The sequence below is a fragment of the Brienomyrus brachyistius genome, unplaced genomic scaffold (assembly GCF_023856365.1).
Source record: "Brienomyrus brachyistius isolate T26 unplaced genomic scaffold, BBRACH_0.4 scaffold45, whole genome shotgun sequence".
Lineage (NCBI taxonomy): Eukaryota > Metazoa > Chordata > Actinopteri > Osteoglossiformes > Mormyridae > Brienomyrus > Brienomyrus brachyistius.
The window spans coordinates 389,694-415,552 of NW_026042320.1; the positions used below are offsets into that span (position 1 = coordinate 389,694).

The 25,859-nt window shown below is 41.8% G+C and overlaps 1 protein-coding gene and 1 pseudogene across 2 annotated transcripts in view; one reads left to right on the top strand and one right to left on the bottom strand.

Moving 5' to 3' along the window:
- The window catches only part of LOC125723076 (uncharacterized), a 200,622-nt gene extending 188,833 nt beyond the window's left edge, over positions 1-11,789 (top strand). Inside the window, exon 3 of one of the 2 annotated variants that reach the window (XR_007386720.1) lies at positions 11,777-11,789. The gene's annotated coding sequence lies outside the window, so the exon portion shown is untranslated. The remainder of the gene's footprint in view (positions 1-11,776) is intronic. The other variant, XM_048999522.1, reaches the window with a different exon arrangement.
- LOC125723049 (cytohesin-2-like) overlaps positions 1-25,859 on the bottom strand; it is a 260,972-nt pseudogene that overhangs the window by 219,760 nt on the left and 15,353 nt on the right.

Below are 25,859 nucleotides of genomic sequence, written 5' to 3' on the forward strand. Positions count from 1 at the left end.
CTCCTTCCCCACCAGAGAGGTCACATTCCTAAAGCTAGCTTCTGCAGCTGAGGATCAGACCGCCAAGATCCCTGCCTTTGCCCACCGCCCAACTCACACTGCACCCGACCCCTTTGGCCCCTCCTACAGGTGGTGAGCCCATTGGAGGGGGGACCCACGTGCCTTCTTCGGGCTGTGCCCGACCAGGCCCCATGGGTGCAGGCCTGGCCACCAGGCGCTCGCCATCGAGACCCACCCCCAGGCCTGGATCCATGAGGGGGCCCCGGTGACCCGCGTCCGGGCGAGGGAAAACGTGTATCCATGTTTTTTGTACATTATAAGGGGTCTTTTGAGCTGCACTTCGTCTGGTTCCTCACCCAGGACCTGGTTGCCTTGGGTGACCCTACCAGGGGCATAAAGCCCCAGGCAACGTAGCTCCTGGGATCATTGGAACACGCAAACCCCTCCACCGCGATAAGGTGTCGGCTCCAGGAGGGGGGAGGATAAAATGGTAAATTTAATGATGCAAATACATAAACCCAGTAAACATTTGCAAAGGTAACTGCAAAACATGGGAATGATATTGCATTTTACGCCATCCACAGATAAACTGAATAAATACGATTAATATCACAGCTCCAAAAAATGAGAGAAAAACCCAACCCCACTTCTGCCTGTGCACTGCCATGAGAAAGTTTAATGTCTACACAGGTACAAGTTATGGAACCTGGAATCAACATTTTTAATAAAACAAATTCAGAGGGAAATGATTAAAATCTGCAAAATATGATTCAAATAGATTTAAAAATGTGTCATAGCATTAAAACTGATGAGAATCTAATGTTGAGCTGGCAGACGTAGTTATACATTGTATGATGACAGTGTACAGCTGTGCATCTTTCATTTTGTTTGCTTTGAATTGTAAGGAACAAAACTCACGCATTTCAGTTCCACTGGTAGTTACAGATACTCCTGAACTGCCTGCCAATGAGTCTCTTTTATTTTCACCTATACCCTGGGTGTCATAGCAGCAAACTGTGTGAGTTTGCTAGAGTTTTGTGTATGTTTGTGTGTGTGTGGTTCTATGGAAGGTGGATGAAGCTGAAGCAGTGGTTACCTCACTGTAGGCGAAGATGTTGCTATAGATAAATGAGCTTAGCTGTAAACTACTGTGTAGAAATTTACTGTTTCGTGAAGGCATGTTGGCAGGGGATGATGGGAAATGTAGTCCATGCAAATGTAATGCGCTACCATTCATATGCCACCATTACCACCAGACAAACACAGTACCAAACACATTCTCATTAAGACACCACAGGCAAATTAAAAAGTGGCTCCTTCACTTTTTACAGCGTATTGTAATTTATTTTGATAGCATGCCTCCCTAAAAAGCACATAAACATTTAGGGTAGTTAGGAGAATCGGGGGGATAACCATAAGAATCGAAAAAAGAGGCTTTCCCCCCTTTGGGCCCCAAAATGATCCCTATCCAGTATTCACCATCTCTATTCCGCTTTGCATGTTTGCGACCAGAAAAGTGGGCCTTCTCTCTATGCAGCTGGGTAATATATCGCTAGGCCACACACCCCCAAAAGCATCCCCCAGCAGGGGTTGTAAAAGGCATTCCAGCTGTTAGTGTTCCAGATTAAAAGTCCACCAAAACCTGTCTTTTGGCGTTAATTTCAATCACGCTGTCGATGCAGGTGTAGACAATGAGACTCATGGTTTGGGGTAGTGGCGATCTGAACCATAAATCGAGACGGCATTTGCTGCTGATGACAGGTGACAGGGCGCCTCTGGCCAGCTTGTCGTCTTGGGAGAGATTGAGAGCAATTAGCGAGTAATTGCTTTCAAAATCCTCACGGTTAATGCATAACACTGAATCCCTTAAATGCCTGTTTGTAGCCAGGAAAAGGTTGTAAAACTCTCTGACTAACTGCCTCGCGTTAAAATCGGATTGGAACGGTTTGCTAGGTATGCGTTGGCCATTTAAAGAGAGGCTCAGAAATTCCAGGTCACAATGCTGAAACCTAAATGGGTTTCTGTTTTGTGTCCCCATGAATGCTGCATGGTCCACGATCCCCAAAACAACGTAGTGTGGTAAGTTACCCAGGAATAGATTGTCCTGCAGGCAGCCCGCGATTGCGCAGGTAACGTATAATTTTTAACTACTACCCTATCCGCGTGTATAGGTCTGATCAGAGAAAATTCACGAGAGTTTCTACAGAATGTAGAACATTCTTCTGCAACCCCACGTTGGGGCCCTGGGGTGTGATGTCCACGCCCTGCCTGCCAGCGTACTAAAATCCACTTTTTCCCCTTTTTGAGCCTATAACCTCTTCAACCTTGAATACACGTTTCAGAGATTGATTTGACTTTCTGCAGCTCCGCTTCATAAAATGTCCCCTCTAGTATTTCACCACGCATGTCCCTCAATTTATACCCCGGCGGGGATCTGGGTACATGTTCACATATGACAAAGTACTTGTCTGTAAATGTCTGCTCGTACTTTTGTCAAATATCTGACTGTGCTTAGATACTCTCACAGTGTCCACTATATTAAACTTAAAACGTGGGCGTCTGCTTTTTTTCAGAGGTAGGTGACCGTATAGATTCTCAAATACTCGATGAGCATTATCGGGCGTGACCTACGAAGGTTTCATTTTAATGCTGCTGTGAAACGACTGTTTGTACCCCTTTATTAGATTGTCCAACACATCCACATATCGCCGAGTGTTTTTAGTCATAAAATACCTGTACATCCTCTCTTTTAACATTCGGTTAAATTTTTCTGCGACGGAAGCTTTAAGTTCACTATCTGTGGTGAAATAGGTGATTTTATGACTTTTAAAAAGTTTCTGAAAAGTCTGATTTAAAAACTTACCGAAATCTGTTTGTACCTTGAGGGGCACCCCCCCCACCGGGTAAAATAGAATCAAAGGCCTTTGTTACAGCCACCCCCGTCTTGTTTCTTAACACACGTGCGTAGGCCTTTTTGTAAAAAACATCAATCACCGTAAGCAGATACTTTAACCCATCATTGTACGTCACCAGCCCCTGCATGTCACATAAATCGACTTGTCACCGATACATGGGTCTCGGTACAAACACTCTGTGCCTTGGGAAATTCATTTTAACCAGTTTATGTAAAGTATAACTGTCTTGCATGGATAACCAATCTCTGATGTCATCAGTACCCAGTTTTTTCTCCGTATCTTCCTCCACGGCTCTGCAGTCTGGTGGTGCCACAGTATTACCCTGGGTGGCTGGGGTCATAGCATGTACGGCTCAAGACACACGCTGCAGTCTGGTGGTGCCACAGTATTACCCTGGGGGTCACAGTATGTACGGCTCAAGACACACGCTGCAGTCTGGTGGTGCCACAGTATTACCCTGGGGGTCACAGTATGTACGGCTCAAGACACACGCTGCAGTCTGGTGGTGCCACAGTATTACCCTGGGTGGCTGGGGTTATAGCATGTACGGCTCAAGACACACGCTGCAGTCTGGTGGTGCCACAGTATTACCCTGGGTGGCTGGGGGTCACAGTATGTACGGCTCAAGACACACGCTGCAGTCTGGTGGTGCCACAGTATTACCCTGGGGGTCACAGTATGTACGGCTCAAGACACACGCTGCAGTCTGGTGGTGCCACAGTATTACCCTGGGGGTCACAGTATGTACGGCTCAAGACACACGCTGCAGTCTGGTGGTGCCACAGTATTACCCTGGGTGGCTGGGGGTCACAGTATGTACTGCTCAAGACACACGCTGCAGTCTTGTTAACAGGCATGATGAATGAGTGGCAGTAAGAGCAGGACGCTGTGTTTTATACATGAGTGGGGCATACAGTTTTAAAAAGGTTATTACAGAGGCATACAGTTTTAAAAAGGTTATTACAGAGGCATACAGTTTTAAAAAGGTTATTAAAGAGGCATACAGTTTTAAAAAGACTATTACAAAGACATACAGTTTTAAAAAAAATATTTACACGGGTATAAGTTGTATTACACTTTTAATACAGTTATAAGGTATACAGTTTTTAAAAAAATGTATTATGCATTCAATTACATCGGTGACTAGTAGGTAGATTAGTGATTAGTGATGTCACACGCAATAAGGTCAATGTAGTGGCTATTTCAGTGATACAGGTATGCAAAGCAGAAAGCGTATGATTAACATCGATAGGGTGGTTATTACGAAATTTAAACAAACACAACTACGTCTACAATAAAGGCATAAAATACAAAAATGTGATTACTATTAAATTCATTGTCAGGGATATAAGACAGACATGCACGTATGAGACTCTCAGGAGATTCCCCTTCTCTCTCCCCCAAGTAAAACTTTTCCCCAGTGATAACAATCCCCGACTTCTGTGATCTCAAATATCAGTCTATGAAAGCAGCAACATGCAAAATCATCCCTCGGAACATCCTGACAGTCGCTTTCTTTATCAATAGCATGCAGCAGCAGTGGACAAAATTTTCTAAAAACACATTTAAGATAAACCGCCGTAAGGCATTGCCTGGTGTAAGCTGCTTTTTCTTAGTTTCCGGCCTCCCAACGACTGACTAATTTTTCCGGTTTAAGTATGGAGTTGTGCTCCATCAAGTCCTGTTCCGGTTTATTGATTTCTTGCATTCCGTCATGGGCCTCCTGTAGATCGTACAAAACAGCTTCCACGCCCCCTCCAACCTGCCGACAGGAGTTTGGAGGCCCGGGGTCTCTGAAGACGGACTACACTGAGTTACGGGAGCAGGGACTTTTCTCCGTGGCGCTGGCACAGGAGGGCTAACACAGGGTCCTGTTGCTGGAAAGGCTGCAGTTCCTCCATTGAATAACCTGGGAGTGTTGGTGTGTTGCCCTGAGCCAATTCAAGAGACTTTTTCTGCCTGGGTTCTGCAGTTCGAATCTGTCTAACCTTGCAGCTCTTAAGGGCTGCCGTAACCAGCTCTGAATCAAGCTTTGTGCCGCGATTCATCAGACTGCAAATCGCTACACAACTGTCAAACTCGGCATCTTCCGAAACCGGCTCCAGCTACTGGCATAGGCTATGACTCGTTTGACAAAGCTGTGTAACTAAACTGGACATGATACAAACACAAAATCAATGCAGCTTGACTTGTGAACTTAAGAACTGAAATGGTTTTGTCCATTGTTTGGTTTTTATCTCAGGGTGGGCAAAGGGCAAGTTGGGATGAGGTTGCAGCGGAAATGTACTGGTGTGAATCATGTGATAATCGGGTTTCAAATGTCAGGTTTAAAGTTCAAGTTTATTGTTTTATATCTGGTAATAACTCTATAGCAACTGGACTTTGATGTTAAAAATGTTCACCATTCGTCTGAGATGAGCTGATGAGCTCATTTCATGTTGCGAAGGCTTTGCCGCAGCCTCAGTATATTCCGAGTGCTGCTTTGCTGTCATTTTGTGCTTTGGGCTGACTAACTGGTTTCCGGATATCATACCTGCATGTCTTCAAACGGAACCACAGCAGTAGATTAAACAAACCATGGACTTAGCTGGTAATTCACACTTCCAGATTGTGAATGTAGGAGGGGGGTCACTGCTGTGCAGCTGCGAGTCAGAGCACTGGCCTTTGCTGTAGGCAGGCAGCGTCTCTGGGTTTACAGGGAGGAACTCTCAGTATTGAGTTCTGATGCGGATATTTAAGCGTTTGGAGGCTGTAAGTGATGATTAAATAAACAGACTTGACAAACAGCAGTAATAAAATTAAACATACACTGAAGACACGTTTGCAAGGAGTGGGACACAACATGTCTGTACGATGTCATTAAAAGTGCAGAATCATAATTTAGGTCTTACTGTAGTGATGCTTTTGTATGTATAATATGTACACTGTAGAAAAAATACTGCCAGCTGTGGTTGCCAATACAATGATGTAAAAAGTACATCAAAAATGTAAACGTTACAGAACAATTTGTAAATTTTACAGTTTAAAACTGTTGTAAATCACAAAAAAAAAAACATTTTAAACTGGTAAACCTAACGGTCCTTTTCTATTGAATCAGCATAGCAATGCTGCTATCAAACATTTTTTTTCTGTAAGGTTTACATGCAATTGTTGCTTATTGGACATTGAATCTCATTCAATTTCACAGAAAAATCATATAAAAACAACACTATTTAACTCTAAAACCCTCATTATAATAATAATATAATCTCATAATAATAAGTCTTTTAACTGCATTCTTATGCAAATTTTACTCAAAGGTTCTTTATATTATAATGTATTTTGCAGTATTGAAAACAATTATTCTGTGAAACCATCTACATCCTGAAACTGTCTTAACTGTAAATTATACTAATTGCAATTTGAAAGTATAAGATTATTTTCTATTATTCTTATAAATAGTCTCAGATATAAACTCAAACTGCCTACCAGTAGTTCTCTATTATCACTTACAATTATTGTTCACAGAAACATTTTGTTTAAACTACACGGTCTTCTTACAAACGTTTGGCATTTCCCAGTAAGGTGAGAAACTAAATGTAGTGTACAAAGAAGCATTTAAAAGCAAATTGAGAAATAAAAAAGGTGAAATAAATCCAGTAATAGTGAGCTTTTCCAAGTATTTATTTAGCTCAAAGTACTGAACAAAGCTCTCCAATCACTCCTCCACATACATAACTGTAATATGTACTTTTCAAGTTTGGGAATAGAAGTAAATTACATATTAGTGATGACCTTTATGAAACTTTTTCTTAATAAATGTAAACATTTTAACACCCTTAAAGGATTAGTGAATTCCGATATCATAAACAGAACACAACTGCACCATATCTTACTGTACTCTAGCCACGGTCACTTTCTGTGACCACAATGCAAATGGGTGCACCAGTAGCTATACAGAATTTATTATATATCAAAGACCTATTATTACATTGCCATCATTCTCTATATTATATTTTCTATGAGGCTGACAGTTTGCTAACTTATCTATGTGAACACATGCATAATCGTTACTTCTTAATTGTGTACTTCAGTAATTAACGTATCTGTAGATATGCTAATGACTTGGATCATTTTTGTGAGCCTCAAAATCGTAGTAGAGATAACTAATAATTAAGTGCTAACATAGACAAGACAGTTAGCAAACAGTTACTAGTTATACGGGATTTCTAAGAGTGCAATGAAGTACAGTAAAGGCTTTCATTTAAGAAACAAAGATAACAATACAGCCACAGCTTTGACAACTCAGAGTGTTACGGTGGTCTGTCTACCCATAGGTCAAACAACAGGCCACTGCTACACAGGCATCCTGCTCACATCAAGTGGCTACAGTTGGACCTTGTCTCCTTTTTATCTAATTAAACAAATAATCTCTTTAAATTGTGGTACAGGAACATGAGGAAACAGAGAAGCAATACGATTCTCAGTAACTGTTCTGTCTGAAACTTTTACTTCCTTCTTCAGGTTGAAGAACTGAGCAGATAATGTGCTGGAACAAAGCACTTATGACTGGGGCACATTATCACGTGCCGTAAATCTTACTGTCATTATTCCATATTCATACATCACGCCACTCATGGTCTGAAAGTTCCTGGATACAGGTCAGGACTCCAGGGTTCACGTGAAGACGAGATGTGCATGTCTTCTCCACTTTAGTGCCCTTTTCCGGGTTGATGGAGAAAAAACACCTTTGGAAATAGAATAAAAACAGACAACTGCATTAAATAAATAAAACTGTTTCATTAACAACAAAAACTTTACATGTTGGTATTATTTAACCATTATTGTAAAATCACAAACAGTAAATAAAGTAAAATGACGAGTCCCATAACCTGTAAGTTACTAGATCTGTCTCAATTCAATAAAGTAAATATGTTGGATAAAACCAACTGAAATACACACCTCTGCAGAAACTCCAAGTTTGATGCAAGCTCTGATGGGTAATGGATGTTAAAGCAATAATACTGTAGCTCCCAAACATCATACACAAGGCAGAAATGAAGGAGGGGATGTTGTTGTGTACGATGTTTCGATCCACACTCAGCATGAACCGTCCTGAAGAATAACAGGATCGTCCTAAAAATAACAAAACAACAAAACAAAACATCCTTAAAAGGTTAAATATTTCATTGAACAATCCGAACATTGGACAAATTTGGAACCAACATTGAAATTGTGACATTTATACACCCCCTCCCCACATTTCATCCTACTTCTCTTGCTGTGAAGTGTCACACATATTAATAGCAGCTAACTAGAACCCACAAATGTGATACAATATTCCAAAACTTTGACATTTAGTAAAATTGTTTCCAGGTGTCTTGAGCTCTCTGTCAGAAGATGATCTCGCACACTGCGTTTAGGGGGAGATCATCTGTGATGTGGCATTGAGGGACAGTATAGAGTGGTTTATTTGTTTCAAAAGCTCAGACCCCAAATAAACATAAAAAAGAAAATAAATAAGAAAAAGAGGTATGAACCAAACTGTGGCAATAAATAAATAAAATCATGGTCTGAGAGTCACTTTGCAAATCACTGATAATCTTTCTGCACATTTCACTGTGTTATAAATTTGATTTAAATATTGCAGTTACACACGATGACCTACAGTGACAGGATAAAAACATACTGTATTTTTAAACCCATTTCTAAAACTTAGTGTTCCCAGAAGTGCACCAACCTCTATAATTTGTCTATAAATGAAAGAAGTTTTGAACCACCCAGACTATTTAGCATTGGCTATCTGGGGAAACTGAGTAACCAGACAAGGAGCACCTTGGTCAGAGGGGTGAACCTGAAGGCTCTAGTCACCAAGTTACTAACAGAGCTTCACAAGACTTCTGCAGAGACAGCAGAACCTAGCAGCAGAATGACAGTCTTAGTAACCTTCCATCAAACAACAGAGCAGCTTGACAGACGTTACAGTCTGTTTGGGGTTTGTCAGACAGCATTTAGAGTCTATGAGAATGAGGACAAAGCGTTGTTGGTCTGATGACACAAATTAAACACTTTGGCCATTTTATATGGGAAACACTGGATTTACTATTATTTAATTATTAATATATTTTCACAAATTACAAAATTAAATTAAACTTACAACATAGTAAAATATGGAAAAAGGGGTATGATCACTTTCTGAAGAAACTGTATGTTTTTTGCTTACCATCAATGCAGAAATCAGTGTATGTGCAGGTTAAGGGGAGAGAAATGCAAGGCCTTTTTAATACCAACTGGCCAGCCCTTGAGAGTATAAGCGAACACAAAGCACTGGGCTAAACAGTGTGTGTACTTAAGTGAAATAGAAAAACAAAACAAGAAATGTTAGCTTACCACAAACAAGAATGGTGGGAGTCAAATGAAGCTGGTCCATCTGCACGTCCTCTGCCAGGCATGTGTCCTCCACATAACAGAACATTGCATCTTCCTTCTCATCCAAGTAGGACAGCAGAAGCAGCACCATCTCTTTGACGTCTTCAGAGCAACCACTCAGCTCACCCCTCATCAGTTTATACTTTGTTATAGCCTGCACAAACTTTTTGCAAACTGTTCATGCAAACCGTGTTCATGTAGTTCAGGAGCCGTTTCCCCTTAAGATCCACATTTCTCGTGAAAGTTTCTTTAAGTCCAATTCCAGTGAGTTCCTTGAGTTCCATGCCAAGTTCACTAAACCACAATGGCCACTCTTCCTGGAGGTGTTTTATGTTTTTCCCCTGATTTACGTGTTTGCACTTTGTGTAGAACATCAACTTCATTAGACGTTTGACTTCCTCTGGATTTGCTTCAGCTTCCTGAGAAATCATCTTCAGTTTTTCTGTTTTCTCATGCTGGCTCTCTGTGGACTCTCCAAGGGGCAGGAATTTAAAATCCCAGTTAATGCATCCATAGGTGTCCTGGATTGCTGCTCTCTGTTCTGGAGGAACTTCGTCTGTATCAGACTCATCAGTTCGATGCTTTCTTCTCCTTATTCTTGGGGTCGTAGATCGCCTAACATTCCCTATCCTATTTTGCATCTGCTTGGCAAGAGAGTGATACCCTGGTCCAATCACATCGCCCTCTATTATGTCTTGCAAAGATCTGGGATATTTTGCCACCACCTTTTTGGCCACTTCAGAACTCCTTTCACTTATGCAGATGCTTCTTTTCGTCACAGGGCTCTAGACTAACTTTTTGCACTGGTTGCACTGGTGCGCCTAACTTTTTATCTTAGGTGCACCAGCACAAAAGTTAGGTGCACCCAAATTTTCAACAGCATCACATTTAACACCGCAGTTTTACAAGTTCACTTTATTTATTTATTTATTTTTTATTTTTTTATTTTTAAGTATAAGAATATTATGGTTAATGCAGTAACGAGACGGTAGGCATATTACTGACACAGGCTCCATGACATGGCTTACCTTGGGCATGAGCATGCTCGACCTCAATGTGTCCAATAAGTATATTCATCGGTCTTCCTCTCCGCAAAATACGACCGTACACAATGACGCATTCCTTTGTGGCGATATCTGTGTCTCCGTCGATCAGGAATGCCATGAACGCACTGTTCGCAATTTGCACAGACGTCTTTTTTTTCAATGTATCTGCGATGACTCCTATAAATTGGGCGCAAGCAACATCATTGCTGTACGTCGGGTTTACGTTCAAGCCATTTTTCTTCATAAAAATTATTTCGGACTTGAATTTAGTGAAGGGAAGTTCTTCTTTTGCAATATTGTAGGCAACGTTAAACTTAATTATCATCTCGGCCTCGTCTGATGATCTGTTTGCTGCTGCCTGCCGCTGAAAGGCAGCGGGGAGAGGGGACACTTGAGCAGTGCATTTATCGCGGCATGTAATGTGTTTTATAGATGCATTGTGCTTTTTCAGCGTTTCAATTCTAAATGTATTAGAACCAGTCACAAATGCACTACTGCCGGCCATGGTCTTCCCACACTCTTTACAGTAAATACAGTGCATTATATTATCGGCTTTACTGTATCTTAGCCAGGGAAACTGCTCAAGCCACTCTTTTCGAAATGCATACACTTTACCCCTTTTAATTTCAGTGGGCTCGGGCTCGATCGTATGTGGCTCATTATCTAATGCCGTCTCCGGACCAGGGCTTGCTATAACTTGGGAGGTTGATGGCTCCGTGTCAGAGCATCGGTTATGATTTTCGGACGGATCAGACCCTAACTTAACATTCTTAACGAAAAAGCTGTCAATCGTTCTTTTCATCTTCTCTCATAATCCGCGGCTACATCCACTGTTTACCTGATGGGCTACTCACCTGTCTCTGTCGGACTGCATCACATGCATTTTCAAACGTACACACACGTACAGGAATATCTGGACCACGGCCAATCAGAGCGGGGGCGGGTCCACCCTTCACTATCTCTGATTGGTTTAGACCACGATATGGGCCTAATGTGTGTCTGTTGTTGAACAACAGGGTGACTTTAAGAGTCACGGAGTTTCGTTTTTTTTCTCCCTCGAACGGCTGGTCGCACCGGTGCAACCTTTGATTTTTTTTAGTCGCACCATTGAGAAATTAGGTCACACGTGCGACCAAATAGGTCGCACTCTAGAGCCCTGGGACGTCCTAAGGACGAACTAAGGACATCTTGCTGTTTGCTGGGCCTGCACATTTTGGGGTTTCCACTCATTTAACACACCTGATTCAAGTCCTTCTGCTAAAATTCCACAGAGCTCGTGTGTTTCTCCTTGTTGTTGAATAGTCCAATGTATTGAAGTCTGTTAATCATGTTATTGCGAGTCCCTTTATTAACGTCATTGCTTGTCAACAATCGGGATTCCGCACGAGGGGGCGTGGCACACGGCAGGATCGGAAGAGCGGGGGATGACAACCATTTAGTGAAATTTTTAGTGCCCCAGAAGAGATTTTAAGAGAGAGGGGATGAACATGAAGCTCCCCCCAAGCACGATAATTTATATTTTATGAATTTAACGCTATTGTGCATTTAAAACACACAAATAGTTAAAATCAGCAGTTACAGTTTATTACTCTTTGGCCCTTTTTGGGTCCTAACGACCCAATTTAATTTGCAGTTTTGCAGCATTTTTTTAAACATGTTGGCTGTAGTGCGCTGACTGTGTGTGTTTGGGGGCGTATCTCAGGACGGTAGGATATCAAGATGGCGGAAAAAAAAAGTTTGCGCTAAGAAAATGGCGCCTGGAAATACTGTTTACACACAATCTGGGTCGCAGCATTCACTTCACCTGCATCCTAATAAATAATGAAGACAATGAGCCAGCCAGTACTAAAGGGATGAAACTTTATAAAAAGACATGAACCTTGTGAAATACATTTTAGAAAACAAAAAAACAATTACAGAACCAGAGAACACACGATTGCGGGTAAAACGGGAACACAGAACAAAAGTATGGTTACATAAAAGTGCTGAATTAGATTGATGAGATAATTGCAGGTAAAATGGGAACACAGAACACAGAAAGAGGTAAATACAATTCTTGAAACAAACGGGAAAAGTTTAAATTCTTAAAACAGGAAAAGAGGAACACAGGGGAACACAAAACACAAACAAGTGCGGCAAACAATCTTCAACTACAACATACACTATAACACTATGAATAATAAAACTAAACTATTTACAGTGATTATTATTTACAGTTTATGGTTTGCATTTTTTACAGAAAATGCTATAATGCTCTTTCCACTCTTGTGCCTCACACTGGCGACACAGCGCGTTCGTTTTGCGGTCAGCAGAATAATGGCACAGGCTGCAACTCTCTCTCTTAGATTTCGCTTCAAGGGGAGGCGGGACTGGACCGGGTTGTGATTGGCTGAGCTGGGCGTCCCTAAACGATTTCACCGCCGCTGCAGCAAAGGGCCCTCGAGGAAGACGCGTTCGCTGCAGAACAGTGGGAGCGATTAGGGCTTCGACTAGCTCTTGCAGGAACACCCTGCGCCTCCTTTTTGATCCTGTCCTCCATCAAGGATTGACCTCCCACCACACGAAGTAGGCATCGTGCGCCGAAATGTCCAGCATGTTGTAAAACGTTGCAAGGGGCCAGCGAGGGGTTTTCCTTTTGCAGGAATAGTTGGAAATGAGCTGGTCCATGGTGTCAACCCTTGACTTCGTTTTGTTGTAAAACATTATCATTTCTGGCTTTTTGTCTTGCCGTTGGGATATATTGGGCTTGTTGTGGAACGTGCTCATTAGAATCACGTTTTTGTTTTGTTTTGGCATGTAAGACACCAGTGTGGTGCCTTGGGAAAATGCGAACTATGAAGAGTGTACAAGCCTGCCCTTAGCTGCTAGCAGGGCAGGCGGCAGCTCTGGACGATTTCAGTGCACAGTGCCTACCATCATGTAGCGCTTGAGGAGCTCCTGTCCCAGACTGAAGGAGGTGAAAAGATTATCAAGAGTGATGGTGTGCCCCCTCAGCCCCTCAGACAGTTCCAACACCACTTTTTTACCCACATCGACCTCCCGTGCCTCCTCCGGAGGCTTTCACGTGTACAGCTTCACTCGCCAGCAGTAGCTTGTCCTGGCATCGCACAGCGCCCAGATTTTTAGTCCGTACCTCCCGGGCTTGCGAGGCATATATTGCCTGAAGGAGCAGCGTCCTGCAAGGACGCATCGAGGGAATATCAATTTGATGTCAAATGAAGCAATCGGATACAACGTACTTATTTTTAGGTAACCCGTTACAATCTAACTCCTAACTACTCGGGCACAAATCATGAAAAAGGTAACTGGTCGAAATCAATGATACATTACGATTCATTGCTAATGAACATGAGATCTATATTTGAACAATAAACTTGAAGCAATGTATATATAATAACTGTAGATCAGTAATAAAAAATAACACATTTTACGTACCTTTGAATGGTACCAGGCGCTCGTCCACTGTCAAGTCGTGGCCAAGATTGTACATCGCAGTGAGATTTCCTGACCACAGGTCCCAGATGTCTCTGATAAGTGCAAGCTTGTCACCCGTTCTTCTACTTGCCCACGATCCTTTGTCGTCAAACCTTAGGGCCACTGTCAGCTGCTCAAACCGCACCCTGCTCGTGATTGCTGGGAAGATTGGTCTCCCAAATTTCGATTCCCAAAGGCTGGCGACGGACTCTCCTTTGGACTTGAATACGCCTGCTAGAATGCAGACGCCGATGAAGGCATCCAATTCAACAGTTGTCATGTCCACCCAGCTGCTAGTAAACCTCTTTCTGCCTTCTATATTTGTCATGCTGACAATGATGCTCTCTATTGATCTAGGCAGGAAAGCTTTGAAGGCAGATATAATGTCCCCTGCCTGTGACACGCACTGCCTCGTTGGTCCTGGAGGTGTCCTCAGGATGTGTCGTGCTGGCAGTCTGCCTGCAGCACGATCTTCTGCTCTGGTTGTCTATGTTATTTTACTTTTGCGGGAGGGAAAGATCTCGTCCTCGGCGCAGATCTCTTCAACCTCCTGTGTTGTACTGCTGGGCTGTACACTATCCTCATCGGAGCTGCTGGTTTCCTCACCCGTAACGAAGTCGACGACCTCCTGAGCACTGTACCTTGCCATGATTGAATTCCAAGTAACCCTCTCCTCAGGGTTCGTGCCAGATAATAAGCACACACTTCTTTGTTTTGGAAACAGCTTGGCAACAAGGTAAGACCAATTACAGCAACGATCACCAAACTGTCATTGGTCACTCCCCCCCCCCCCCCCCCCCCCCCGACTCCCCTGGACATAAACACACACTTCTTTGTTTTGGAAACAGCTTGGCAACAAGGTAAGACCAATTACAGCAACGATCATCAAACTGTCATTGGTCACCCCCCCCCCCCCCCCGCCCTTGTTTCCCCATTCGCAGTAATTTATGGCAGTAATTGCACTTGCGCAATTACTTAGAGTGTTATAAAAGCAAACCATATGAACATGTTTGCTCTAAAGAGATCCAAATTCATAAAAAAGTACAAGTCATTACATTTTAAATTTTTTTTTTTTTTTTTACATTGATTTAACAATAAATATTGTAATTACCGCTAGGTGTCACACTTACTTTGACCGGCTTTCCAAGCTCTATGTCGACATCCAGTGGTCAAAAAAAAGCATTACATTACACATAAGGGATGACTTTTTGCAGTAAAGACGACATTTTTTGTATTCGCAAATTAAAAAAAAATATATTAACAAAACTATTAAAATTGGGTCGTGAGGACCCACAGCAGAATCATAGTATCATATATCCCGCTCCTGCGCGTCAGAGGACGTCGCCGCCTACAGCGGCTCCCCCCCTTTCCTTGCCCTCACCAGGGTTCCCTTCAGCTCCCTCGTCCCCTTCCCTAGCTCCCCCTTCGACTTCCTCCTCGTCCCCCCTGTCGGTCCCTCGCCCTGCCTCCTTGGCCCCTCCGAGGTCCCCTCCGGCTCCGGCCTCCTGCGGCCCCTCTGGCTACCTCCCGTCGCCCACTGGGGCTCCCTCAGCCGACCCTGCATTCCCCCTCCTTCTCGCCCTACTCTCCTGCTTTCGCCCCTCCATTCTCGACTCTCCCTCCTGTCTTTGTCCCTTCGTTTTTTGCTCCTCGTCCCTCTGTTCCACCCTTCTTTGCTCCTTGTTCCCCGGTGTTCCCTCCTTTCACTCCTGGCCCGTTTGTTCCACCTGTTCCCTCTCTGACCCCATTCCTGGTCTGTCTGTCCGCCTTCCCTGCCCTTTATCAACTCCTACGTCCTGTCGCTAGCCCTGTTTTGTGCCTTGGTCCTGTTTCCCGTCTCTCGTTGATTTTGTTCTTCTGTTCCAGGTCTCGTTTCCCTCGTCCCGTCCGTCGCCTCCTCCTAGGCGCTCCTTCTTTCATGCCCAGCTCATCCGCTCCTCGTGTGTGCCACGCTCCCCTGATTACCCACGTGTTCTTTCCCGATTGTACCCAGCTGTGTCTAGTTACTTTGATCAGTCCTGTGTATTTCAGTCCATGTCTTACCTGAGTCCTTTGTCTGTCATTGATGTTACCTGGTGTTTGTCGACCCGCATTCCCCAATAAACCCCCAGTTTGCCCTGTTTTCCGCCTGCCTGCCTGTTCCCTCGCGCTGCCTGAGCGATCACCCATTCGGCACGTTGCGTGACACTGACACTAGTGCAAGAATGTTTTTGCATGAGGAACGTACTTATGTTTAAGATGTATTTCTGTTTTTATAAAGGAAAACAAATGCTAATTGCAGTTTTCTGCAAACAAATATCTGAATTAGTTTTAGACACTTACATTGTACTCCTGGATGAGGTCTTCCTCCTTTTCACCCAAGTAATAGACCAAGCAACGGAGGACAACATCTCTTGTCTGTTCTATGTTTTGATGTGAGGTCTAAGGCACCAAAAGTGTAGAAATTAGTAATAGTACTCAATAATAATGAAGCAAATATCAATCAAATAATGATAAAAAATACCAACTAAAATACCTGCTGTATGGCACCCGTTTTCTTCTTCAAAATCTGTCCGAGTGCTCCTCCTTTGCAGGAAAATATTGTGAAAAGTTTAGGAGTGTAGTAATCCAACATCTTAATAAATGTTGGCTCAAGGTGCAGAGTAGTAATTCTCCTAAACTCTTTATTAATCTAAAAAATGAAACACACAAACACTGATTATAATTATGTTCAGTTGACAACCACATTATTGTCTGTGACGGTATTTAATGACAAAATATAAAATCCCTACCTGGAGAATGTCAAACAGAGCAGGCCAGTGATCTTTAAATTCTGCAAGTTGGGCACAATTCAACCACCTCATGTCTTCGGAGAGCAAGGGTTTTTGACATTTTTTTCTTTCACCACAAGCTCCATTGTCATCTCAGAAGTTGCTGTTAAAATTATTATTCATAAGGAAAAGTAGTTATAAGGGTTTACATTTAATGTAATGTTTGTGGAATATTTTTATTACATATTTTTAATCACCAAAATCATGAAATTGGAATGGTTTAAGCCTAGAAACCCAATACTGCTAAACAAGTCTAAACATTTTTAAATATCGTTAAAGACTAATTTTAAATAAATTTGCATTATAGTAAATCTCAAATGTGTTCAAATAACTTCATTCAGGTCGAATTTTACATAGATTAATCAAGGAGAAAATGTAAATTGCTATATATATATCTTACTCTTTGTGGAGACTGATATTGCCTTAATGATTGCAAAGATGTTTGTATTCTTCAACTAGTCAAAAGCATGGTTATGTCCATATCAATTCCTGAAACGCAATCGTGTTGCTTCTATGGTGTTTGTGACTTGTTTAGTTTAAGAGGGCGCCTTCTAACGTCGAGGATGAATGAAAAAAAAATGCATATATTGCGTGAAATGATTAAACGCTAATTTAATATATCTTTACAATTTGAAGCGAATATATAAACACATCAACAGTCTTAAAAGTTAAGTATAATCATAGAAACTGCCCCATCTATCAAGCTCGATGCATGGCCATAATTATTTTTGCTTTAGCGACCAACATGTCCATATAGCCTCAGCACGTGCATGTGAGGAGTTATGTCTAATAAGCTCGAGCTCAGATTTTCACATCAAATAACATCGCATAATTGTAAACCTTTATTTTAAAAGACCTGGTTGAACATAGTTACTGTTTCACATGCCAAAATGTCGTTCAGATTCAAAAATCAATGTAAAACAATTCCTGTACTATAGCGTGAATAAGCGGTGTCCTGAGGAGCTTATTTAAGAAATCAAAATAAAATGTAAAAAATAGTAAGGGGCTTAACTTACCTCTTAATATTTTACACTGATCGTCTGCTCCTTCAAAACGCCGTCTGACCACAGCCATTGTTGAGATTCAAATGAAGGTGACTCAATCAAACCCAGATAATTGGACCAATTCTCTTAAAATAAATATGAAGCCTTTTTTCCTCAAATTTTTAGCCTAAACGGTTCCTCAAATTAAGCCTAAAAATTGCACTCATTTCCTTAAAAAAAAATTAATTTTTTTTCTTAATTTAATTAGTGAAATGTTCTCAATATATTATAAGAAACACAGAAAACCTATTTTTTTAATTAAACATGCACATTATTTTCAATAATTACATCAATTTTTTAAATGAAAATTACAAGCTTCATGATTAATTTTTTACAGTGTAGGATATGGGCGGTCTTATTATTTCGAAACGTATAAAACGTGACATGTTCTTATCATATTAGCTTTATATTTATTTTTATATAACGCAAACGGAATGACAAGCGGTTTCGGGCGAGAACAGCGTATTTTACTTTTCATTTCAAATAAAACGCGGGGTTGCCAACTTCGGCTAGCTGGCTGGAGTGAGATTTTTAGTTCGAGTTGTCAGCACACGTATGTAACAGTTCGTACCTTGTAAATAGTCTGCTTTTGTATTTAACCGTGTAAATTGGACGTAATTTTAGGTTTATAATGGTATAATACAGTAAGATTGCCGTAATATTTCCTGCGTGAGTCTGAAAGCGTATCATGCCACATGCTTAAGATCTGGCAACCATGAAAACGTACTACTTTTTTTTGTTTCACCTGATTTATATAACATATAACATTACTTTATACAGTTGTTAAAAAGCGGAAACTTCAACGAACATGAAATCACCTGAAAGAGAGGTGTTTTGGCTCTATATACTCATAAAATTGTTGCCTTGGGGTAATTATTTTGATGTTGAAAATGTTCAAATAGAATGGTTGCAATTCCTGCTACCGTTGAGAGGTATGTTTTCAATGTTTGGATTTTTTTTTCTTGATAATGGGTATAAATCCCTTATTGGTCTTTTTCTTTGAACATATTTGAGAATTTCAGGTGAAACATTTAACAGCGAACAGTAGCAAATAAAAACATTGCCAATATTTATTTTAATATTTTTATTTTAATATTCAGAGAGAGCAGGCCAGGTGGCACTATAGCCTGTGCACTTTTTCTTTATTTTTGCATTAATGGCATTACTGATTTTAGTTTCCAGGTGAATGAACATGTTTATGTTTCAAATAAAAGTGAAATATTTGTCACTGTGCACTGCACAGTCAGACCTTAACACCGTTCCTTAACATTGGTTTAATTTCATTTTGGTGAACATAATGACTTTCAGAAATCGAAGGGAAACTTTAAACATTATTCTTTGTACTTTTCATTTTAGTCGACTAAATCAACTGGTTTTACTCAACTGTAATCTTATGAAATTTAGATGACCAAAACAAGACTATAACTAAAATATTTTAGATGACCAAATTATCACTGAAACTAAATTACATTTTAGTTAAAAGACTATAACTAAAACTAAATAAAAATTTGTCAAAATTAACACTGGTTCGTATTAAGTGGATAACTTTTGCCAAGTGATACATTTTATTGACCGGGGGAGGGGGGGCGCCACAAGAATTAATACCATACAGGAGAATGCTCAGTATGCCATATGCCCTGTATATGTATATCCTGTAGCTGCAGTGAGTATATTAGCATTATTGTTCATATGTGTACTGCCACTATAACAAGTACGTGTATATATGTGACAGTAAAACTTTCTGGGCATCTACATTGATAAAACTTAGGTGATAGTACTGTTTTGTTATTAAGTACAATTATTAGATTGAACCTGCTTATGTATTTGCTCTTTAAGAGGTTTTTACTGTTGTCTGGTGTTCTGTAGTGCAACCTGTCTGACCGATACCTTTTTCTCCTCTCAGCACTAGGAGAATGGAGAAAGCAGTGGATTGGACAGATGACAAGTACTGGGCAGCTTGGAATAAGTGGGATGAGGTGATTGATTGGGGAGATGAAGGGTCTTCACCCACAACACCTCCCTCTGTCCAGGCTGGCACCAGCACTGGAGATGTGGATGCTGGGGTGGAACATCACCAGCAGCCAGTATTCAAACGTATGTATTTCAGAGCTTTTTTTTTTTACATGAATTGGAGTCTGATCATAATTGAAGTTTAAAAAATTGGTCGGCACTATGAAAATGATTCTCACTGATTGAATAACAGCAGAATAGTTGCTGTAATTATATTACAATGTACAATGAAGAGAAATGTTTCTGTGCAACAGGCCAGCAAAAGAAACTGGTTTTGAGGATGAGACTCCATCTGTGTGTCCAGCCTCAGCCTCAACAAGCCGTGCAGAAAGTAAATGACAGGGAGGAAGAAGCCGCAGTTCTGTGTAACATGTCATCTTGGAGGGAACCTGTTACTCAGGAACACAGGGAGTCCAAAAGGCATAAGGACCCGTTCTACCTGCCTGGATATGAGACTCACCACTGGCCTAGAGAAAAATACTGGTCACGACAGCCACCAAAGACAGTCACTGATGAAAATATCATCCTGGGCTTCTGCAATGGCCTGATGGCTTTTTCACTGTCGTGAAAATTATGAATTTTAAGACTATTTATTATGTAATAAAAATTTCAAGCTAATGCTGTCTCAGCCAAATTCTGTCCTCTATGTCCATCAATAATGCAATGAAAAAGAAAATATATCTCAGTAGATACTGACTGTATTGAATTGCACTGGGATAGTGAATCCCTGGGAGAAAGTTAGATGTAGGCAGGGTTTCATCTGTTCTGTTATATAATCATGTGTGACAAATTGCAGTAATGGAAAAAAATAATCCTATTAGAATCTTACATACCTGGATCATGTCCCCCCTTAGTCTCATTTGCTCAAGGCTGAATAGATTCAGCTCAGCTAACCTCTCCTCATAAGACATTCCTCTAAGACCAGGAATCATTCTTGTAGCCCGACGTTGAACCCTTTCAAAGGCAGCAATGTCCTTTTTAAGGTAAGCTGGATTTATGAATTTAACAATATTGTGCATTTAAAACACACAAATAGTTCAAATCAGCAGTTATGGTTTTAACGGTAAGGTGACCAAACCTGCACACAATATTCTAGGTGGGCTCATACCAAGGAATTGTATAATCTAAATATCACCTCCCTTGACCTAAACTACACACAGCTAAAGATGTAACCCAATATCCTACTGGCCTTTTTAATTGCTTCCCCACATTTGTGAGAGTGGGACATGGCAGCATCAACATACACACCAAGGGTAGTCTGCCATTTTGTCTTAGATTATAGCTTCCATTACTTTTCGAGAAGCCTATAGTTTGATGGATTACTTCTATCCTTTTCAATATGGGTGTTATATTAGCATGCTTCCAATCAGAAGGTACCACAAAAACATACAGATTTATGAAATTATTAAAGGTCGACAAATAATATCCCTCATCTCTTTTAAAACTATAGGTAAGATGCTGTTATGATATCCTGTCTAGGGTTGGAGTGTAACAGTATTCACGGGAAAGGGGAATGGGATAAAGGGACAAACAGGGTGAGGGCAACAAGGGAACACCAGTGGACAAAGGGATATTTTTTGTATTTTTATTCATACACAATACTGACACTAGGAACTAAAACTGGGCCGTCACTGGATCTTCCAACAGGACCATGATCCTAAGCACATGTCCAAATCAACACAAAAATAGTTAGCTGACTATAGAATGAAGCTTCTGCCATGGTCATCTCAGTCCCCTGACCTGAACCTCCCTGGGATCAGTGAAAGACTACAACCACTTCCTATACAACGACTTCCTACAGTGGTGGCCAGGAGCACCAGTGCAAGGGATGAGCACCCCAGGAGTCGGGCAGCGTGCCTTCCTGGGGCAACCCGATGGATCCAGCACAATCCCCTCATGACTCCACCCGGAAGAGTGAGCGGACACAATCCACTCACCTACAGTAGAGGGGAGCTTCTCCAACTGCGGTCGTCTATCACCTCAAGGCCAGCAGTTGCTCTTCCTCCGGAGTTTCGCCTAAGGAAAAGAGGTAGGCGAAGAGGTGTACGCTCCAAGCTGAGGAGGAGACCCTTCAGACCACCGCTACTCCCCATCATACTGGCTAATGTATGTTCACTCCAGAATAAAATGGACTTATTGCATGCCAAGTGTCGGGTGGAGCGGTATCACCTATGTTATTGCCCTGACTGAAACCTGGCTTGATGACACCATCTCAGACTCTGAGGTTAGTTTCTCTAATTTTATGATCTGGCGGACTGACAGGACGTCTCAGTCAGGTAAGAAGTGGGGTGGTAGGGTCTGCATCTTTGTCAACGAGCGGTGGTACACGAATATTAAAGTAGACCGCATTGTTTGTACACCTGACAGAGATGCTAATTCTACCTGTACGCCCCTTCTACCTTCCGTGGGAATTCCCTACTGTAGTAATTAGCTGTGTCTACATTCCACCAAGCGCCAACACCAAGGCAGCGGCGGAGCTAGTGTGTGAGGACGCCAGCTCCATGACGGCAAGATATCGCGACGCCCCGGAGTTACTGCGAGTGATTTTAACAACTGTAATGTCAACGCTGTTTTGCCATCTTTTTATCAGTATGTGGATATTCCCACTAGGAAGCTTAATACTCTGGACTTATGTTACAGTAACATCTCTGATGCCTTCATCGCGCGTGTACATCCTCCACTTGGCCACTCTGACCACAATGTTGTCTTCCTGCTACCTCACTGCAAACCAGAACTGACGCACATTAAACCGCATGTGCACCTGGCCACCCTCTGGTCGGAGGAGGCAATTGAACGACTATAAGGTTCACTTGCATGTACAGATTGAGACATTTTCCGGGATGATAAAAACCATAAAGTTTCTGTAATTACAGACTACATCAAGTTTTGTATTTATTCCACTATTCCCACCAGAACTGTCTGGAGATATCCTACCTACAAACCCAGTATCACTTCCCATGTTAAGCACAGCTTGAAGGAAAAACACAAAGCATTTCTATCCAAGGACTGGTCTTCTGTCCAGTCACTCAGTAGACAAGTAAAGAATGAGATAATCAATGCCAAACTCAAATATAAGAATAGACTGGAGCAAGAGTTCAGTACAATGAACACCAAACAGGCCTTTTGGTTACACACTGGTCAAATACCTTACCATGACCTTCATCCCATAGGCACTGATCTTACAACTTTTGCTGACTCCTTAAACTCCTTCTATACAATGTTCGATAAGCAGGACTACTCTGCTGTCTGTGAGGAGCTGCTCAATGGCTTTCCCTCTGATGATCCTACAAACCCTCCCTTTACTGTAGAGGACGTGAGGCAGCAGCTAAGCAGATGCAAAGCTGACCAGGCCGCCGGGCCTGATCGTGTACCAGCTAAAGTTTTGAAGCTATTCGCCACAGAACAAGCTCCCATCCTCCATTCCATCTTCTGGAACTCGTATAGATTGGTGACCATTCCTGCAATTTGGAAAACTTCTACCATCGTCCCGGGTGCTAAGAAACTTCGTCCCTCTGAGCTAAATCATTACCGGCCAGTAGCACTCACATCGATAATAATGAAATGCCTAAAGAAAATTATACTTCATATCATCCAGCCAGCTGTCAGACCGCAGCTGGACTCATACCAGTTTGCCTCCTGGGTGAAGAGCGGAACAGAGGGTACTGTAGTATGTCTCCTCCACTCCCTTCTCCAACACCTTGAATCTCCAGGCACCTTCGCTACTGTCCTCTTCATTAACTCCAATTCCGCTTTTATTATCATTCAACGCCACCAGATGATCAAGAAGCTTCTTCAATTGAACATATCCCCATCTCTCATCCGTTGGGTCCATAATTTCCTCAGCAATAGACCACAGATTGTAAGGATAGGCACAGCCAGATCAGCAACTGTGATCAACAACACTGGACGCCCTCAAGGGTGTGTCCTCAGCCCCTTCCTCTTTACACTCTATACCAATGACTGCATTAGCCCCTCACCTATCACCACCTACTACAAGTATTCTGATGATAGTGCTATACTGGGTCTGTAATTACTGTAATAATTATAATTGAATTACTGACAGTAATTCAATTATAGCCTATCAACATTCTGTTTCACATATCATACAATGGTGCTCCGACAACTTCCTGGAACTGAACGTGGACAAGGCAAAAGAACTGGTCATTCATACTTTACACACATCACCATCAGAATGGACTCCTACCTAATTTACAATAAAACGGCTGAACAGGTTGAACACTTCAAATATCTTGGACTCACATTAGACAAGAAAGGCAGGTCACCCACAAAAGAATTATCCTAGGGACAGGGGCAGACCGTACGTGGCATAACACTGAACTAACACGCACTGATACCCTGCTATAGATAGATTTTGCTATTTGGGGGGTGGCGAGTGAAAAGTTCTAAACTTTTGTGGCAATTTCTCTCTAAATTAAATAAGTTACAGATTTTCATGCATATAACATTTGACGTTATGTGAATTGATAATGAGATGCAACAAATACAGGGGTGGCATGGTGGTGCAGTGACATGTGTGTGGAGTTTACATGTTCTCCCCATGTCGTCGTGGGGTTTCCTCCGGGTACTCCGGTTTCCCCCCACAGTCCAAAAACATGCTGAGGCTTACTGGACTTGTTAAATTGCCCGTAGGTGTACATGTGAGCATGAATAGTGTGTGAGTGTGCCCTGCGATGGGCTGGCCCCCTATCTTGGGTTGTTCCCTGCCTCGTGCCCGTTGCTTCCGGGATAGGCTCCAGACCCCCCATGACCCAGTAGGATAAGTGGTTTGGAAAATGGATGGATGGATGCAACAAATACCAGTTACCATGTTCAGAAGGTCAAGAGCACTCACCGTACCCTTTGTTTGCATTAAGTGGATAACATTTGCTAGGTGATACTGTATGACCAGGGGAGGCGATTGATGGATGTATTATGTGACATTAAAATGTTCTGGGCATCTACTTTGATAATACTTGGGTAATAGTACCATGTTTTGTTATTTAATATAAATACTTGACTGAACCAGCTTATGTATTTGGTCTTTAAGAGGTTTTTACTGTTGTCTGGTGTGCTGTCGTATAACCTGTCTGACAGAAAGCTGTTTGTCCTCTCAGCACTAGGCGAATGGAAAAAGCCGTGAGCTGGACTGATGACGAGTACTGGGCAGCCTGGGATAAATGGGATGAGGTGATCGAATGGGGAGAAGAAGGATCTTCACCTAAAACACCTTCCTCCAACCAGGCTGGCACCGGTAATGGAGACATGGATGCTGGGGCGGTGAAGGAATATTATCAGAATAAAAAGAAAAAGTCAGACTTTAATCAGAAGTCAGAATTCAAACATATGTATTTCAGACCTTTTTTCTTCTGAGTTGGAGTTAATTGAAAACACAACTATGTAACACTATGTAAATGATTCTCACTGACTGAACAACATTGAAATAATTGCTATAATCATGTTACAGTTTACTATAAAGAGAAATGTTTCTGTGCAACAGGTCAGCAAAAGAAATGGGTGTGCAGAGGCCTAACAGTGAAGATACGTAAAGACCACCATCCTCAGCCTCAGCAAGTGGTCCATCAACGTCAAGCGGATGACAGTGAACAACAAACCCCACTTCTGCCAACCATAGTTACCCCATCAGTTTGGAGGGAATCAGTGGCTGAGGAGATGAGGAGATCCACGGGGCGGGAGGACCCATTCTCTGTGGCTGAGTACGAGATCCACCACTGGTCCGGAGTGAGATACTGGTCACGACAGCCAAAGAAGACATCTGTAAATGAAAAATCCATTCTGGACCTTTGTAATGCCCTGCACTTGCTTGAGGGGGAGCATTATAGATTTCTAAGGCTATCAGGATGTCCAACACCCAGAACTGTATTTAAACCTTTAAAATTATAAAATAAATTCAGTCTGATATTGTGTCTGCCAAATGGTGTCATCAATTTGCATCATAAATAAAACACTTAGCTGATGGTGGACCTAAATTTTCCAAATAAACCAGGAATCATACGAATCATGCCAGTGCACTTTGTACTGAATTGCACTAGTATAGTGATGTATGCAGGGTTTCATCTATTCCCTTACATAGTCATGTGTGACATATTGCTGTAATGCATTTTTTTTTTTTTAAACTTCCCATTCATTTGTGTT